The sequence below is a fragment of the Bombina bombina genome, chromosome 2 (genome assembly GCF_027579735.1).
Source record: "Bombina bombina isolate aBomBom1 chromosome 2, aBomBom1.pri, whole genome shotgun sequence".
Classification (NCBI taxonomy): Eukaryota; Metazoa; Chordata; class Amphibia; order Anura; family Bombinatoridae; genus Bombina; species Bombina bombina.
The window spans coordinates 239,122,883-239,139,078 of NC_069500.1; the positions used below are offsets into that span (position 1 = coordinate 239,122,883).

At 37.1% G+C, this 16,196-nt stretch overlaps 1 protein-coding gene across 1 annotated transcript in view; it reads right to left on the minus strand.

Moving 5' to 3' along the window:
- The window catches only part of MCTP1 (multiple C2 and transmembrane domain containing 1), a 1,142,062-nt gene that overhangs the window by 837,930 nt on the left and 287,936 nt on the right, over nucleotides 1-16,196 (minus strand). The gene's annotated exons all lie outside the window — the stretch shown is intronic.

Below are 16,196 nucleotides of genomic sequence, written 5' to 3' on the forward strand. Positions count from 1 at the left end.
CAGCAGATTAGGGGTACATAGGGATAATGTAGGTTGCGGCGGTGTACGGAGCGGCAGATTAGGGGTTAATAATAATATGCAGGGGTCAGCGATAGCGGGGGCAGCAGATTAGGGGTTAATAAGTGTAAGGTTAGGGGTGTTTAGACTTGGGGTTCATGTTAGGGTGTTAGGTGCAGACTTAGGAAGTGTTTCCCCATAGGAAACAATGGGGCTGCGTTAGGATCTTAACGCTGCTTTTTTGCAGGTGTTAGGTTTTTTTTTCAGCTCAAACTGTCCCATTGTTTCCTATGGGGGAATCGTGCATGAGCACGTTTTTGAAGCTGGCCGCGTCCGTAAGCACCGCTGGTATCGTTGCAGTGGCGGTAAATATGCTCTACGCTCCCTTTTTTGGAGCCTAACGCAGCCCTTCTGTGAACTCTAAATACCAGCGGTATTTAAAAGTTGCGGGGAAAAAAAAGCATGCGTAGCTAACGCACCCCTTTGGCCGCAGAACTCTAAATCTAGCCGATAGTTTGGTGCAACACCTGAAGGACTCCCCTTTCCAGGGTTCCAGCTTCAACATCCAATAGAACACACAGGTGGCACTCAAGGTAGGCAACAGTACCTTTATTGAGCAACGTTTTGGGGCTCCTGCCCCTTTATCAAGCTCAGCTGTTGCCTACCTTGAGTGCCACCTGTGTGTTCTATTTATTCTTGGGGTTGTTTGAAATTAATTTGTCAAAGTGATGTTAAACAAAGCTTCTTTAAAAATGAAATATGAAATCCTGTTAGAATGAAATGAAAAAAATATTTTAACATTGTTCCTGAAAGGGTGAAATATGCTCGCTCTGTAGTTTATTATCGTCGCTCCCACCACTGCCGGCCCACTTTGAAGAAGGTTTTTTAGCAAGTGGTGACATATTCACCTCTTATCCAATGTGTGTGCTAGTCATTCGGCAAGAATAAGTTAATTTGTTCAAAACAAAAGATTTTTTTTTTTAAAATGTATGTTTTTTTGTAATGGAGTAAGGATTGTCAAGAATAAAAGTGGTTATATATTTATTGGCTGAAACAGGAATCAAACAACTGACAAATACATTGGTGTGTTTAAAGTCTTTTTTTCTTCCAACAGAAAAGTATTTCCCTCCTTTAGAGTAACATTTTTAACCGCACAAAGAGATCAATTACATTTGTTGTTCTTTGTTTTTGCGTTCAAAGAAAAAAAAATGTTAATGTTGTTTTACACTCTTCTAAATCTGAATACAATGCCTAGCTCTATATATTTTTAAAGATCAGCAATATGACAAGATGCCACAAGATGGCAGACAATGCAAGCTTGTAACAGCAGTAGTAAGTGTTTAATATACACTATATTAAAAAAAAAAACATGTCACATTATGCAAGAGGGTTAATATGCAAGTGAAACTGAATAAGACTTCTGTGTTCAAGTTTATTATCTACAGAAGACAAAGTACATTCTTATTTTTATCCTTAATCCTACAACAAAATGCTTGAAAATTGTGAAAATACATGAATGAAGGCTTCTTGTGGAATTTATTTATCTTATGGTCTAGAGAATCTTTTGCTCTGATAACTAAAACTTTTTTTAGTCCAGCTGTGAAAATGATTGTGTATGAAATGTATCCTATTTAAGTGCTGTAGTAGCCATGGGTTTAAGGAAACAAATACATTTGGCATCTGGAAGAACACGTCACATTATTAATTACAACAATTTTATTTCTTATTTCTACTATGTACTCACTCTGTCAAGAAGACTATGGGGCCGATTTAACAAGGCTTGCTGGAAACAGCAGTTAAGAAGCAGTGGTCATAAGACCGCTGCTCCATAACTTGTTCACCGCCTCTGAGGCAAATCAACCTGATAAGACCCGATTGGCCGCAAATCTGCAGGGGGCGGCATTGCACAAGCAGTTCTCCAGAACTGCTTGTGCAATATTAAATGGCGACAGCGTATGCTGTCGGCATTTAGCGATGTCGAGCGGACGTGATTCGCTACAGCGCCACTGATAAAGCGCCACTAGAGGGCGTGAAATGCGTCAGACTACCTACTAACTTGTCCATGTCTGTCCAGGTTGTATCACCAGTATAAACCTGTGTTTTGTTTATTTGGATACGTTGTGCAGCCTCTTCTTCATGCCCGTCTGCCATTTGATAATTCGGTCCCCATGAATGAACATTAAAAAAAAGAAAGATATTTTCTACAAACAAAAAAAAGAAACATTTATGTAGATTCCTGGATGAGCATTTCTATGAATGAAGACCTATTTGAGGTTTGTAAATTGCTTAGGTAATTTACAATATATCCTTTTCTAAAGTAAAACCAGGTCTGTGACTAGTTTGCTACCCTTGTGGGAATAAGTCATAATAAGTATAGGGGTAGTCTTTGAGCCAAATGGATAAGGTAACAGCTATAGCGTTATCTTCCTTGTGAGGCCCTGAAAAATGTCTTCAACATAACACTTTAGTACCCTCATGACATCAAGCTTGTGAAGAAGACGCTGCTTAAAATTCTTAGGAGCTGGGCATAAACCGGGACCCACATTTTATTAGTTGAAATTACCTGTAAATACTACTTTGGGGAAAAAAGAATAGTGAGCTTAAATGACTCTCTTGTATTGATGTAAGAAAACTGTTCCAGCTGAAGAAATGGCCAAGAGATAAAGAACCTTTTTAGATCAAATCTGGAGGTCCCAACTGGAGGGGCTTGAAATACTCTTAAACCCTGATTAAGATTCTAAAGAGGAGTAACAGGATAAATATCTAGTCTAATTGATTAAGGTCTGTAAAAAGTATAGACATCAGGAATTTTGGCAATCTTCTTGTGGTATAAAACAGATAAGGTAGAAATCTAACCTTTAAGAAAATTGGCTGATAAACCTTTTTCTAGGCTGTCCTGAATAAAACTGCTGATGCATGTTTATGTTTGATTTTGGCTATCACCTTGGATAGCAACACAGAGAGAAAAAAGATACATGAGAGTGAAAGACTGATGAACCACTAGAGCATCTATAAGCTTTGCCTGAGGGCCTTGAGACCTGGCACAATAGCTAGGAAGCTTGTGGTTTAAACTAGAATCCATGAGTTATATATGTGGTATACTCCACCCTTTCGCTATTGTCTGTGTGAAGGCATTGGGGACTTGGGAAGTTTGCCTCTCAATTGTTCATTTCGGGAATGTGAATGGCTGAATTTAGGAAATTATGACATTCTGCCCATGTTAGAATGTGGTGCATTTCCTTCATTGGTAAGGAAATTAGATTATTTCTGGTGATTTATGTATGCAATTGCAGAAACGTTGTCCAATTGAAAACTAAGGAACGACTCCTGCCTGAGGTTGAGCTAACTCTGAGGAGCCCTGAAAATTCCACAGAGTTTGAGGATGTTTAATGGTAACCTTGTCTTCTGAGGAGACCAAGTTCCCTGTGCTCTCAAGGAATCATCAAACTGCTCCCCAGTACTCCCGGTTGGCATCTGTGGTAAATCACAGTACAAACTTTACTTTAGTTAGCAAATATTCATGTTTTTAATAAGCAGAAAACATTTTTTTCCAATGTTGCTTTATTGATGTTAATGCAGCAATGAATAATGACAACTTCCTTGAGGAATTATATGCTCCACATAGCGGATAAAAATTTACAGCTACTTAAGAAATGATGCAGCTATATTCGGACAATGATACATTTTCTGTTTCCTAAAAGAGGAATTCCAACCAACAGTGTAAAACAGGAACATGGATGCAGGTGAATAGCATTCAAATGCAATGGGAACAGAAGATGATTATATAGAAGAATAAGCTCTGATTATATAATTCTCTTGGCCCGATGATCTAAAGCTCTCCACTCTGGCGAGATGATCTAAGATGTCCCATCAGGGTGGCGAGGTCCCTCAGATAATTTTAGAAAGGCAAATTTTAGCCTGAGAGCTGTTTATCTAGCTATATAGGATAGGGTTCTGGCTGTGAAGCAGAAACACTTACATTACAATATAACGCTCAAACCCCAAAGATTTTATGTGAGTTCTCTCCATGATGGCGAGGTTTTTATTATCAGACCCTTTGCAAGGTTCTGGCTGAAGGAGTAACACCTACAATACAATATAATACTCAAAAGACCCACCAAAGATTTTGCATGATTTCTCTCCATACTGGCAAGTGTTTGATCAGCCCCTAGGTTTGAAACTGGTGTATGATGCTTGACCAAAGTAACCAACAGAATTAATTAACAAAACACTGACAATATAAAAATTTGTCAAAATCATTCACTTTTGTTTATCTTTCTAATTACCAAAAGTTATGTTTTTTCCCTCAGTTTTTGACATTTATTTAGCTAATGATCAAATCTAGTTAACTATCATCATCTATAGAGGACCCACGATCTTCATTACAAAGCTTTTTTAAGGAAGTTCTAAACAATATGAAAGCTTGCACACTTCTTCCCCTTTAGGACATTCACACTCAAAATTTAGTTTATGTGACCTAAAGCATAGAGACATTTTTTTTTTTTAAATGCATTTGTGAATTTATATTTTTAAAGATAAGGAGTAGTATACATTCATTCTTCCCTTTATCTTTCAAGTGTATAATGGGATAAAAAAAAGTTAAACCCTGCTAGTTTCACTTAATCCACACGATAATCAGGTGTCTATTTCATATTTTCTACTTTACGATAAGAAGTATAATCACTTTTAGATAATACATTATTTTTACTGTGCACCTACAGTATGTTCAGGTTGGAAGTTGTGAATGCATATAAAATGAAAGGTTTTCATCATAAATGCCTGTGGATGTCTAAGCAGATTTTTTTTTTATTATATAAAGCAATCTGGGTCTTTGATCAAGTATTTAACTTACTTAAAGGACCATAATACCCAAATGTTTAAATACTTGAAACTAATGCAGTATAACTGTAAAAAGCTGACTAGAAAATATCACCTGAACATCTCTATGTAAAAAAGAAAGATATTTTACCTCAAAATGTCCTAAGTATTCAAACCCCATTGCAAAGGACTTGGAGTAGAAAATCAGTATGCCTGTCCCTATTCAGTTTAAGGAAGTTTACTATGAAATCTCATGAGAGTTAAGTGAAATCTCATGAGATCACAGTAAAAGAGTTCATGACCTCAGCACTGCTGTTGCTGATTGGCTGCAGTTCATTTTTTTTTTTTTTTTTGTTTTGTTACCTGAGGACTTAATCTGGTGAGCTGAGGAGATTGTGAGGTAAAATATCTTCCTTTTTTACATAGAGATGCTCAGGTGATATTTTCCTGACAGCTTTTTACTGTTATACTGCATCAGTTTCAAGTGATTTAGCATATGAACATTATGTCCCTTTAAGTATAGCGCTGCAGAATCTGTTGGCGCTCTATAACTGATAATAATAATAATTAAGTCATGCGGTGGGTGGAATAAACTCAGTAACCAAGCCATAACCATGCTACCTCCCAACTCTAATAGGATAAAAATATATAAGTTCCACCAACAATGTAACATTTGCATAGCCAAGGTAGACGATCCCCATCTGGACCCATTTTCTAATGGAGCTAAAGTAGAGTTGAAAGCAATGGGGGCTTATTTAAATCTATTGGTACCTGATTCTCCAGGTAACATAACACAGGAAAGAACTGCAGATGTATTTTTGAGAAAAAGACTGTTAGTGGGTGACTCTATTTTGAGGAATGTGTATTTAGGTGAAAGTAAAGGAGAAGCAAGGGAAGTTAGATGTCTTCCAGGAGCTACTGCTCACAGGGATAAGAATCGTATTTTGAGAATTGTTAAGGCAGCAGGAAAGGGAAATGAGTTAGATGTGATTGTTCATTTAGGAACAAATGATCTGGCTAGTAATCATGTTGCTGCTGTTCAGAAAGAGTTTTGTGACCTAGGTAATCATTTAGAGTCTGTGGCATCAACTCTATCATTTTCTGCTATTTTACCTGTGTATGACCAGGAAGCAGGAAAGATGGAGTGGATAACAACATTTAATTCTTGGTTAGATAAGTGGTGCAGGGAACGAGGATTTGGTTTTATTGGCCATTATAGCTCTGTTTGGAAAGATACTAGGTTATTTAGGAGAGATGGCTTGCATTTGGAAGCTAAAGGAACAGAGTATCTGGGAGAGGAGTTCAAATACTTTATTAGAAATCATTTAAACTAATAAAGGGGGGTAGCATTAATATATCCACCTGCCCCCCACAGCATGCCAAAACTGTTAGTCCAAGTAACAATTCTAGAAATTCTAGTAGAAAAATTCTTCGTGCCATGAGCACAAATGCTCGCAGCTTAGGAAATAAATTACCTGAACTCATTTCAATAATGACTAGGGACAACTTGGATTTAGTAGCTATAACAGAAACATGGTACAATGATTTGCATGACTGGGACATAGTCATACCTGGATACAGGTTATTTAAAAAGAACAGAGTAGGGAAGAAAGGTGGAGGAGTTGCTTTGTATGTAAATGAAAATATAAAGGTTACTGAAATTGTAGGAACAAATGATGAGGTGGAAAGTATTTGGGTGACTTTGGAAATTGGAGATAAAAATGTTTTTAGAATAGGGGTTGTATATAGGCCTCCATTGCAGGATGAAAAACTGGACAATCTGTTATTAGAAGAAATAACCAAAATGACCATGAAGGGTAAGGTTATAGTACTGGGGGACTTTAATTTGCCAGATATAGACTGGAAGATTCCTTCTGCTAGGTCGGCTAGAAGCAGGTATATTCTTGAATCTCTGCTAGGGGAATAACTTGAGCAATTAGTCAAGGAACCAACTCGTAAGGAAGCTATATTAGATCTAATACTTACAAACAGTGATACAGTTTCAGATGTGTCTGTAGGTGAGAACTTAGGATCCAGTGATCATCAATCTGTTTGGTTTAGTATTCACGTGCAGGAACTGTCCACCCAGACTAAAACAAAAGTTTTAGACTTTAGGACGGCAGATTTTTCATTAATGGGAGAATACCTAAAAAACTATTTAAAGGGGAAAACTCTTCTTACAGGGGTTCAAGAACAGTGGGAATTTGTGAAAGGAGCCATTTTAGATGCAACCGCACACTGTATTAGACATGTCTGTAAAAGTAAAAGAAAGCGGAAACCAATTTGGTTTTCCAAAGAAGTAGCACATGCTGTTAAGACAAAAAAGATAGCTTATAAAAATTACAGACACACACAAGCAGATGATGATATGAAAATATGGAGACTCTAACAAAAAAAGACTAAGCAGTTAATTAGGAAGGTTAAAGCTGATGCAGAAGAGAAGATAGCACAGTCAGTAAAACATGGGGACAAAACATTCTTTAGATATATCAGTGAAAGAAGAAAAAAAAAGGTAGGAATAGTAAAATTGAAATCAGTTGATGGTAGAATAATAGAAGGAGATAAGCAGATTGCAGACTGTCTCAATGATTACTTCTGTTCTGTTTTCACAAAAGATTGTGAAGATACAATGTCTACATTAAGGGATGCTACAAAAAATAAAAACAAGCTTAACAGTAATCTTTTTACAGAGGATGAGGTTTTGTTAGCATTATCAAAAGTAAATGTTACAAAGGCAGTGGGTCCTGATAATATTCATCCAAGGGTTTTAAAAGAACTTCGATCAGTGCTAACTGTCCCATTAACTGATCTGTTTAATCAGTCACTATTAACAGGAGCTGTCCCAGATGATTGGAGAATAGCAAATGTAATACCTCTTCATAAAAAGGGCAGTAGAGAAGAATCTGGCAACTACAGGCCAGTTAGTTTAACTTCAGTAGTAGGGAAATTAATGGAAAGCCTCTTAAAAGAAAGAATTATGACTTACATAAAGACAAACAATTTAGAGGACCAAAATCAGCATGGTTTTACTTCAGGGAGATCATGTCAGACTAATCTAATTGACTTCTTTGATTATGTAACAAAAGTATTAGACAAGGGTGGAGCAGTTGATGTAGCATATCTAGATTTCAGCAAAGCATTTGACACCGTCCCACACAATAAACTTATTCACAAACTATATCTCCTTGGTCTAGATTCAAAAATTGTGAACTGGGTGGAATGGCTGGCTTAAGGACAGAAAACAAAGTGTCTTAGTAAATGGAGTTCATTCAGCAGAGGGGGCTGTTACTAGTGGTGTTCCTCAGGGGTCAGTTCTGGGGCCTGTTTTGTTTAACATATTTATCTGCGATATCAGCAAAGGGCTACAGGGGAAAGTATGTCTCTTTGCAGATGATACAAAAATTTGCAACAGAGTGGATGTTCCAGGTGGGGTAGACAAAATGAGAAGTGATATACAACAATTGGAGGATTGGACAAACGACTGGGATCTAAAGTTTAACACAGCAAAGTGTAAAATAATGCATTTAGGGAAGAAAAATCCAAATGTTAATTACAGACTCAATGACACTTTTCTGACTGTTACAGATGAGGAACAGGACTTGGGAATTATTATTTCAGATGATTTAAAACTTAGTAAACAATGTAGTAATGCAGCGAGTAAGGCTAGCAGAATGCTTGGATGTATTGGTAGAGGTATTTGCAGTAGAAATAGTAAGGTTCTTATGCCACTTTATAGATCATTAGTTAGGCCTCATCTTGAGTATTGTGTGCAGTTCTGGAGGCCATATCTTCAGAAGGATATTAACAAACTTGAATCTGTGCAAAGGAGGGCTACCAAAATGGTACATGGTCTAAAAAATAAAACTTACCAAGATAGGCTCAATGACCTAAATATGTATAGCTTAGAGGAGAGAAGGGAAAGAGGTGATATGATAGCAACTTTCAAGTACATTAAAGGGTTTAGTAAAACTGAGGCTGTGGGTATTTTACATAAAATGGAAAATTCAAGAACAAGGGGTCATGAGCTCAAGCTAAAGGGTAGTAGATTCAGGAGTAATTTGAGGAAGCACTTCTTTACAGAAAGAGTGATTGATTTATGGAATAAACTTCCTCAAGAGGTAGTAGCAACAAACACTGTGGGGGACTTTAAAAATGCATGGGACAAGCATAAGGCTATCCTATGAACTAGATAAGTTTATACTGTTAGGGAAGGTCGGGCAGACTTGCTGGGCCTATGGCTCTTATCTGCCGTCAATATCTATGTTTCTATGTTATCCATATGGGCAGCATGGGCTCTGTCCCACCATTTAAACTTCTACTCACAACAAAAAAATAATTTCTGCAACTTTTTTTCATGCCCATATTGATTATTTATATTTTTAGGAAATAAATACTTTAAAAATTCCATCCCACAGCAGTGGAGGCTTTCCCATAGACATTTAATTTTCTCTTACCCTTCTTCTCCTATAATTAATATTAATAGCAGCTTCTCCTAGCGGCTTTAAAAGTTTAGTGCAGGCAGGGCTAGAAGGCTTCGTCCTATACATAATATTGTAAAAAAAAAAACTACCTGTGCCAAATCAGCAATGTATTATTCTTGATGGAGCTGCTTTTAAAGGGACATTAAACACTTTGAGATAGTAATATATAATTGTAAATCGAATAAAAAATCGAATAAAAAATCTGCAATATACTTTTATTATTTATTTTGTCCCCTTTTCCTGTAATTCTACTCTGGAACTGTAAGAGTTTTAGTTCCTGTGTTTATTTAGTGTTTAATGTCCCATTAATGTAGCCCTCTCACATAATACAGTGTTCACTATCCTAAAGCGTGCTTATGTCATTTCCTGTTTCAATTAGGTTGGTAAGGAGAGTCCATTCAGTTCCTAGCAGTGGGATCTGTGTTTTTATGATGCTGCCTATGGGCCTGGGACATTAAAGGAAAACAAAACCCAATTTTTTTATTTAATGGTTCAGATCAAACAACTTTTCAATTTACTTCTATTAGCAAATTTGCTTAGTTCTTTTTATATTCTTTATTGAATGAGCAGCAAGAAAGAACTGAGTGTTAGCTGAACACACTGGGTGAACCAATAACAAAAGATATATATATGCAGCCACCAATCAGCAGCAAGCTGCCAGCAGTAAATTGCTGCTCCTGAGTCTACCTATGTATGCTTTTCAATAGAGGTTGCAAAAATAACAATCAGCTAGATCACGAGTTGTGCGTTATGAGTGAAAAAGCAGCGTTATGGCTCTTTTTCACTATCGCTGGTATTACAGGTGTTGTAGGTATAGCTGTACCGCACACCTTTTTATCCGCAACTTAAGTACCGCACCTTTCAAAAAGTTCTTTTTCAATGGGACTTCCATAGCGCCGGTATTACGAGTTTGCCTCTCCGGACAAAAAGTGAGCGGTACAGCTGATAACTACAAGATCTGTAACGCCACCTGAAAGTCAGTAGTTATGAGTTTTACGCTACAAAGCTGTAAAATAAATCTCATAACTAAAGTGTTACAAAGTACACCAACACCCATAAACTACCTATTGACCCATAAACCGAGGCTCTCCTGCATCGTAAACACTAAATACAATTATTAACCCCTAATCTGCCGCTCCGGACATTGCCTCCACTATAATAAAACATATTAACCCCTAAACCACCGTACTCCCGCATTGCAAACACTAGTTAAATATTATTAACCCCTAATCTGCTGCCCCAATGTCGTCGCCACCTACATACACTTATTAACCCCTAATCTGCTGTCCCTAACATCGCCACAACCTACATTACTGTTATTAACCCCAAATCTGCTGCCCCCAATGTCGTCACCACCTACATACACTAATTAACCCCTAATCTGCTGCCCCAAATGTCGCCGCCACTATACTAAAGTTATTAACCCCTAAACCTAACCCTAAGTCTAACCCTAACCCTAACGTAACCCTAACACCCACTAACTTTAACCTAATTAAAATAATTCCAAATAAAAATTACAATTAATACTTAAATAATTCCTATTTAAAACTAAATACATACTTACCTGTAAAATAAAAGCTAAGCTAGCTACAATATAACTAATAGTTACATTGTAGCTATCTTAGGTTTTATTTTTATTTCACAGGAAAGTTTGTATTTATTTTAACTAGGTTGATTAGTTAGTAAATAGTTATTAACTATTTACTAACTACCTAGTAAAAATAATTACAAATTTACCTGTGAAATAAAATGTCTCACAGTTAAACCTAACATTACACTAAAATTAAATAAATTACATTAATGAAATACAATTAACTAAATTACAAAAAAATAAACACTAAATTACACAAAATAAAAAAGAAATGATCAAATATTTAAACTAATTGCACATAATCTAATAGCCCTATCAAAATAAACCCCCCCCCCAAAAAAATAAAAAAAAACCTAGCCTACACTAAACTGCCAATAGCCCTTAAAAGGGCCTATTGCGGGGCATTGCCCGAAAGAAATCAGCTCTTTTACCTGTAAAAAACAAACAAACAACCCCCTAACAGTAAAACCCACCACCCACACAACCAAACCACCCAAATAAAATCCTATCTAAATAAACCTAAGCTCCCCATTGCCCTGAAAAGGGCATTTGTATGGGCATTGCCCTTAAAAGGGCATTTAGCTCTTTTACGGTGCCCAAAGTCCCTAATCTAAAAATAAAACCCACCCAATAAACCCTTAAAAAAAACTAACACTAACCCCCGAAGATCCACTTACAGTTTTTGAAGACCAGACATCCATCCTCATCCAGCCGGGAGAAGTCTTCATACAAGCGGCAAGAAGTCGTCCTCCAGGTGGGCAGAAGTCTTCATCCAGCCGGCATCTTCTATCTTCATCCTTCCCGCGTGGAGCGGGTCCATCTAAAAGACATCTGGCGCGGAGCATCCTCTTCATATGGTCCCAGCCGTACACTGAAGGTTCCCATTAAGGGATGTCATCCAAGATGGTGTCCCTTGAATTCCAATTGGCTGATAGAATTCAGCCAAGTGGAATTAAAGGGTAAAAAATCCTATTGGCTGATGCAATCAGCCAATAGGATTGAGCTCACATTCTATTGGCTGATTGGAACAGCCAATAGAATGCGAGCTCAATCCCATTGGCTGATTGGGTCAGCCAATAGGATTGAAGCTCAATCCTATTGGCTGATTGCATCAGCCAATAGGATTTTTTACCCTTTAATTCCGATTAGCTGATAGAATTCTATCAGCCAATTGGAATTCAAGGGACACCATCTTGGATGACATCCCTTAAAGGGAACCTTCAGTGTACGGCTGGGACCGTATGAAGAGGATGCTCCTCGCCGGATGTCTTGAAGATGGACCCCCTCTGCTCCTGACGAATGAAAATAGAAGATGCCGTCTGGATAAAGACTTCTGCCTGCCTGGAGGATGACTTCTTGCCGCTTGGATGAAGACTTCTCCCGGCTTCGTTAAGGACTTCTTGCCGCTTGGATGAAGACTTCTCCCGGCTGGATGAGGATGGATGCCCAGTCTTCAAAAACTGTGGATCTTCGGGGGTTAGTGTTAGTTTGTTTTAAGGGTTTATTGGGTAGGTTTTATTTTTAGATTAGGTACTTTGGGCACCGCAAAAGAGCTAAATGCCCTTTTAAGGGCAATGCCCATACAAATGCCCTTTTCAGGGCAATGGGGAGCTTAGGTTTATTTAGATAGGATTTTATTTGGGGGGTTTGGTTGTGTGGGTGGTGGGTTTTACTGTTGGGGGGTTGTTTGTATTTTTTTTTACAGGTAAAAGAACTGATTTCTTTGGGGCAATGCCCCGCAAAAGGACCTTTTAAGGGCTATTGGCAGTTTAGTGTAGGCTAGGGTTCTTTTTATTTTGGGGGGGGGGGATTTTTTATTTTGATAGAGCTATTAGATTAGGTGTAATTAGTTTAAATATTTTATAATTTCTTTTTTATTTTTTTGTAATTTAGTTAATTGTATTTCATTAATGTCATTTATTTAATTTTAGTGTAATGTTAGGTTTAACTGTAAGACAGGTTAGGTTTTATTTCACAGGTAAATTTGTATTTATTTTTAATAGGTAGTTAATAAATATTTAATAAACTATTTACAACCTAATCAACCTAGTTAAAATAAATACAAACTTACCTGTGAAATAAAAATGAAACCTAAGATAGATACAATGTAACTATTAGTTATATTGTAGCTAGCTTAGGGTTTATTTTACAGGTAAGTATTTAGTTTTAAATAGGAATTATTTAGTTAATGATAATCATTTTTATTTAGATTTATTTTAATTATATTAAAGTTAGGGGTGTTAGGGTTAGACTTAGGGTTAGGTTTAGGGGTTAATAACTTTAATATAGTGGAGGCGACGTTGGGGGCGGCAGATTAGGGGTTAATAAGTGTAATGTAGGTGGCAGCGATGTTAGGGGGTGGAAGATTAGGGTTTAATAAGTGTAGGTAGGTGGCGACGATGTCAGGGGGCGGCAGATTAGGGGTTAATAACAGTAATGTAGGTTGCGGAGATGTTAGGGGCAGCAGATTCGGGGTTAATAATATTTAACTAGTGTTTACGATGCAGGAGTGCGGCAGTTTAGGCGTTAATATGTTTATTATAGTGGCGGCGATGTAAGGAGCGGCAGATTAGGGGTTAATAATTTTATTTTAGTGTTTGCAATGCGGGAGGGCCTCGTTTAGGGGTTAATAGATAGTTTATGGGTGTAAGTGTACCTTTTAGCACTTTAGTTATGAGTTTTATGTTACGACGTTGTAACATAAAAGCCATAACTACTGTCTTTTAGTTTATGGTACAGATCTTGTAGTTATAGGCTGTGCCGCTCACTTTTTGGCCAGACAGGCAAACTCGTAATACCAGCGCTATGGAAGTCCCAATGAAAAAGGACTTTTTGAAAGCTGCGGTAGTTGCGTTGCGTTACGCCCAAAAAAGTGTGCGGGACAGCTGTACCTACAAGACTAATAGCAGCGGTAGTAAAAAAAAAGCCAAAACGCTGCTTTTTCACTCATAATGCAAAACTCGTAATCTAGCCGTTAGTTTGTTATTTTCTGTAATGCTAGCTGTTGTTTTTTCTGCAATTCTAGTTTTTTTTCTGTAATGTTAGGGTTTTATGTAAATTAGGTTTTTTATTTTTTGCAATTTTTTTTATTTTTAATGTAGTTAGTATCTTTTTAATTTTATTTAATTGTAGTTTAATTGGGGGTCAGTCAGGGGGTGCTAGGTTAGGGGGCTTCGTTTTTAGTTTAATAGTTTGTGTTATAGGGGGTTGGCGGTTTAGGGGTTAATGGTTTTATTAGATAGTTTGCATTGTGGGGGGTTGGCAGATTTTGGGTTAATATTTTAAATAGGTGTTTGCAATGGGGGTGGCGGTTTAGCGGTTAATACGTTTGTTAGGTAGTTTGCGATGTGGGGGATTGGTGACGTTCTATGTTTACTATATATATATATATATATATGCAGTATATGTACAGTATATATATATATATATATATATATATATATATATACACACACACATATATATATATATATATATATATATATCTGCTTCTATCTATGGTTATTTGTGACACAGCTCTACTGTGGCTCTCTTCCTACCTTTCTAACCATACCTTCAGTGTATACTTCTCAAGCTCTCCCTCTCCCCTCTACCCCTCTCTATTGGGGTACCTCACGGCCCAGTTCTAGGTACCTTTCTTTTCTCAGTCTACACATTATCTCTAGGCTCTTTAATTACGTACTGTGTGTTTCAGTACCATCTTTATGCTGATGACACTCAAATCTACCTTTCCGCACCAGACATTTCCTCTTCCCTGCTGACTCATGTCACCAGCTGCCTAGCTAATATCTCATCCTGGATGACTTCTCACTACCTAAAGCTGGACCTCTCTAAAGCTGAACTCCTTCTATTTCCTCTCTCTACCAATCTTCCCATTAACCAAATCTCACTTTCTGTGGACAACTTTGCAATCGCCTCAGGCCTGCTGCCTTGGGGGTCACACTTGACTCAGAACTTTCTTTGGCTCTCCATATTAAAGGGAAATGAAACCCAAATAAATTATTTTATGATTTAGATACAGCATTCGGTTTTAAACAACTTTAATTTACTTCTATTATAAATGTTCTTTGTTGAAAAGCAGGAAAGTATGCTTAGGGGCCGGCCCATTTCAGGAGCACTATATGGCAACAGTTTTACACAAATGTTATCCAATGACACAAGCACTATATAGTGCTATTTCCTGTGATGTAGTGCTCCAGATGCCTATCTATGCATCTCTTCAACACAGCATATCATGGGAATGAAGCAAATTTTATCATAGAAGTTAATTAGAAACTTTTTTTAAATAGTATCCTCTGTCTGAATAACAAAAGAACATTTTTGGGTTTCATATTCCTTAGCTAACTTCTGCTGCTTACACCTTAAAAATATCTCTAAAATCAGTAATTTCCTCACTCAAGACACAACTAAAATTCTTATCCACTCCCTTATCATTAACTCATTGACTATTACAATTCGGTCTTCTCTTGTCTCCCAAGCTACAGCATGTGCACATTGCAATTCAACATCCTCTGCCAGGCTTGCGCCACATCTGCTGCCTGTCTCTGGTAGCGGCATCAAACAAAGAGCACTATAATTGGTATTTTATTATATGTTTTCATAATTCTGTAATAAATTACAAATAAAAAATGGTGATTTCTTTTATCCTATGCATAGTAAAATAAAAGTGAATTTAAGGTACAGTGCACTGAAAACAGTGTATTTTGATTTGCAATAGGTGTAATATTAAACAAGTTTAAACATACGCCGGGTTCTCCATGTGTACTTCGTCCTCCATTGTGAACTTTTTTATAGCAGAAATTCTCATTATTTCTATGGGAGACAGCTTGCCACTTGCAGGCCCATTGTTAATAGAATTTAATGAGGTCTACCCCTGCAAGGCTAAACATGGTTTCTCAAGTTTTTGGTGGCAAATATTTGATCATCGGCCCCAAGTCTTCACGTTAGCATGTTATGTGTGTACTTTGCATTAAGTCCACTAGATGGAGCTCTGAAACCATTCATACTAGTTTTTTTAATGGTACATTAATCTCTCAACCAATACATTCAAGAAATGTGTTCAGTAAGGTTCATTACTATTAAATAGTGATTCAACATTGAGCAAGAATATTTTCTTTCACCACATATTGTACCATAGTCTTATTATTATTATTTACTTGTAGAGCGTAACAATTTCAGCTGTTTTCAGCATATATGGTTAAATTAACATTGCCTTTTATTGGTGCTGTAGACAGGTGTATCAATGACAACATTAGTAGCAGGACTCTAAACCAGAGATGGCCAATTGGTGGCCCATGTGGCCTTATTTT